Source organism: Meleagris gallopavo, chromosome 4 (assembly GCF_000146605.3).
Source record: "Meleagris gallopavo isolate NT-WF06-2002-E0010 breed Aviagen turkey brand Nicholas breeding stock chromosome 4, Turkey_5.1, whole genome shotgun sequence".
Classification (NCBI taxonomy): Eukaryota; Metazoa; Chordata; class Aves; order Galliformes; family Phasianidae; genus Meleagris; species Meleagris gallopavo.
In genome coordinates this window covers 58,414,822-58,419,005 of record NC_015014.2, presented here as the reverse complement: position 1 = coordinate 58,419,005, position 4,184 = coordinate 58,414,822, and positions in this window count along the sequence as shown.

Sequence of the window (4,184 nt, the reverse complement as noted above, 5' to 3'; positions counted from 1 at the left end):
AGCTTGAGGTAAAGCCAAGTGTTCTTAACACTGTCAGTCATAAATTGCCAGGAAATGCCCAACTCAGGAGGTTATTACTGCTGTTATAAACCAAGAATAGAAAAATATAAAGAAAAAAAGACAGTAATTACCTTCTTAAAGTGTTGAAAGCTGAGCACTGAACTGCCTGTAGCTATGGAGACAGTGTTTTATTTATAGCATCAGTCCTTTGCTGGAGTTTAAAGACTGCCCCAGTACCCAAAGGAGAGCAGGAGTTAGTTCTAGGGGCTCCATTAGTTATATAATTGGTAATTTAGAACATCAGCTCCGTGCTACGGGCCACATAACATCTGCAGACATCAAGAGTATCACAAAACTTTACAGCACTGATTACAAAATACTGGCAGCCACTCAAAACATTTTATAGCTGCACATACCTTCAGAAAGCATTTCCAGTAGTTCTTGCTTTGATCTACGGGGTGTGTGTCTCTAAATAGGATCCTTGTAATGTCACATTCTGCTGTTTCCTAGAAATTAAGTACTTAGGTACCAGATCTTTAAAAGTGATTAATGCCATGGGCCACCTCAGCTGGGCTGATTACTGACCAATTTTACAGTTGTGTAACTCTACAGATCTCATTGACACTGCTCCTGATTTGCATGGGATAGGATAAAAAATAAGTTCAGCCCACTGAGTGTAATAAATGTAAAGTTCAAAACCTCCTTCTTCCTTCTTTCATATCTCTGAAAAGAAATTATTCCATGCCTAGTTAAAGTAGCGATAAATAAAAGCATTTTTTGTTTTATTTAATGTTTTGTTGCTTTTTATGAGATAGGGTGTTTGAAATTTGACCAATGATTCAGTGAGCACATTCTTCCAAATGAATCAGTAAGAAAACATAATTTCTACCCTTTGATTAATTTGGAAAAATAATTTTTAAAAAAGAAGATCCAATAAATGACTTAGGCACCTAGATCAGGACTGAAGCAGAACTGAGATACTTGGTGATAAATGGCAATAAAAAAAAAACTTGTTACTGCATTTCAACATCCTGTTAAATTCACTGATTTCATTACTTGTAAATTCTATCATAGAGACTGATCAATTTGAAATTCTCAAAGTAGATGAAGCTTCAATACTATAATTTCTTTCTGAAACACATGAAGATGAGGACAGCTGGTTTCTGAATCAGATACCAAACTTAGATCTCTCTGAACTCGGCCAAGTGCTGAGACTGTCTTTACAAGACGAGGATTCCTTTTGCACTGGATTTCCAGTCCCACTCTTTTTGCATTCTTTGCTGATTACAGCAGAAATCAATGGAGTTCTACTTGTGTTTCCTCATTTGGTTGTATTTTGGAACACAGGCTTGGGCCTTCTGGACTGAAACAAGGCCTTAAATCAAGACTGATTTCAGAAATCAGTCACCTTTGCAGATACAAGCATAGACATATCTATGTTTCAAAGAAGGGTGAAAGTAATGTTGTCTTCTCTTTTCCCCCTCACTGCAAAATTTTTCTTCAGTGCATCGTCCATTTAGAGGATAGGCCACACAAGTTGCCGTAGGCAGATATCACCTTGCTATGCCTGTTCTGTGAGATAGCTGCATTTGACCTAGTTGCTATCTATGTTACTTCATGCCCTGTGCCATGCTAGCATGTCTCTGCAGCTCCTGATTAGAAGTGGCATATATCAATGAGAGCTGAATAATGGCAGAAAGGACATTTCCTCACTGTGATGACAAAAGTATCAGAGCTGCCTACCTCTCCCCAGAAGCTTCATAGAAAGTTTATGTGCTGAACATGACATCTAGACTCCACCCTGGGCACCAAATACCTAAAATTTAGAGTCTACATGGTCTTCACTAGTTTTAGGTCACACTAAAGGCCAGTAATATCCGTACTTTTCAAACTATTCCTACTCTACTATTCCAGATAGGTGCCACAGCATCTTAACTGTAAGCTACAGTTCACCAGAATCTGGGCACTTTCTTCCTGGGTTTAGTGCCTCAAGCTTGCAACATGCGTAACTGCAAGAAGAGATGACATTTATTCTATTATAGTGCATGAGCCAATGACACACTGAATGATGTACCAGGGCAAATACCCATCACAGCTGATGCAAAACCATAGCAGAGGCCTCAGCAATGTGCCGCAGTAAGGAATGTGTTCCGTGATGGGATTCTGTTTTGAACATGATGCTGTGGCTTCTCTCGTGCTCCGTGGTCTCACACAGCAGACACAGCTGGTCAGCAGATGTGGCCAATCAACCCTATATAAGAAGTTGTGGAGTTGTGAATAGGTTGTGGAGCTGCCCTGAGAATACAAAAGATACTGGCCTACATGGGAAAGACAGGGATGTGAACTAAGGCCTGTTGGCTAACTCCTAGGAGAATCAGGAGGGGGGAAAGAAAGGCTGATTTTTTTTTCCGTAGGTCAATGTAAACTCTTGGCCTTTAGGTCATAATGTCAACTTTTCCTTTTACGTTATTAAATCATGATAGGTTCCAGATTTCTTGTTGAAGTATAATCCATACATTCTTTTTGCTTTTTTTTTTTTTTTAAATAAAGCATGTAGCGGAACTGTATTATTCCACAGCACAGTTTTATCTTCGATAGTTCAAATCTCTTTAATATATTCTTTCCTGTTGGCTAAAGAGGGAAGCTGTTGCTTTTACTGTTTCACTCTGATTCTCTCACTGCCTACTTCTTAGTTTTATAAATTACAGGAAGTGAGATATGACTAGAACATTGGAATAGGCTTGATATCATTGCTGCACTATCTTCCTGATAGATGTGTTTTTAGCAATACAACATTTCTGTAGAATTTATGTTTCAGAAGAATGAGAACTACCCAGCATGTTCATGAACACGACGAGTCGACAGGGTGTTCTTACATTTTTGCAATTCCGGTACTTATTCTAACAACCAGATGTAGTTGTGAATACTGTAAAATATTTGATGAGCTCACGACCCAAATAAGTAAGACTTCAGCCATATGTGTCTTTCCATAAGAAACAGGAAAGAAAAACTGGATTTGGCATTCACTTTCTCAAACCAGGTATCTCGGACTGTCAGCAATGATCCCACACTGCACAGATTCCAGATTCCTCGGCACACATCAGGTAGTCTGCTTCTTGTCCTTTCAGAAGACTTCTGCAGAATGACAGCTGTATTATTAGTTTTTGGATGTGCTTAGATTTGTTTAGTTCTGGTGCTTAGATTGGAGAAGCAGATGTACAGTTATTTACAAGCTAGGGCATAAAGCATACGCAAAAGACCAAGGAAATTTTAAGGCACCTTATATTAAAATGCCTATATACAGAAAGAGAAATTTGTAATAGAACCCTGCTTTTCAGGCTCAAGGACTGGCAACACATGGATCCTTTGAGTTCTAGTTTTGAACACACAAGAATTCAGATATATGCAGTACATTATTTCACAATTGGCCATATGTCCCTCAAAATTGATAAAAAGGGAGAAAGAAAGAAAGCAAGCAAAGAAGGAAGAAAGGAAGGAAGGAAGGAGAGAAAGAAAGAAGGAAAGAAGGAGAGAAGGAAGGAAAGAAAGAAGGAGAGAAGGAAGGAAAGAAAGAAGGAAAGAAGGAAAGAAAGAAAGAAGGAAAGAAGGAAAGAAAGAAGAAATACGTATAAAAGAAACCGACAAAAATTTTTTAGGATGGTCAAAACATAAAAAATAAGTAATTTGGATCATTTAGATTTTTCAGATATGTATTATGCAGTTTGTGACTAAAATACTGAATATCTTTGTCCATATGCTGTTGAAATTGTACATTTCAATATTTGTAGACTATCATAATTTTCTTAAAATAAATGCTAAACACAGTTTTGTAAGAGTTTCACTCTTGAAATTTGATTATATACATATCATGTAAATTAACATTCAAAGTTTTCATTTAAAAATTAGTAAGTGTTCTCAGCAACAAAGGATCTTTTCTTGATGTTCAGGGCTTCCCTTTGAAGATGGAAAGCCTTTCATACTTGACATAATCTTTTCATATCTTTCCCCTTTCATCAATAGTAAAAAAAAACACAAAAAACTTCTTAAATTAAACTTTTTCCCATTGAAGTAAACTTCTTTCAGAAAGAAATACCTTTGAGTCCAAAACGCCTACAGTATTTTCTTGAATTATCCATTTTAATAATAATAATAAATTGGTGGGAATGGCATCTTATTTTTGAAAA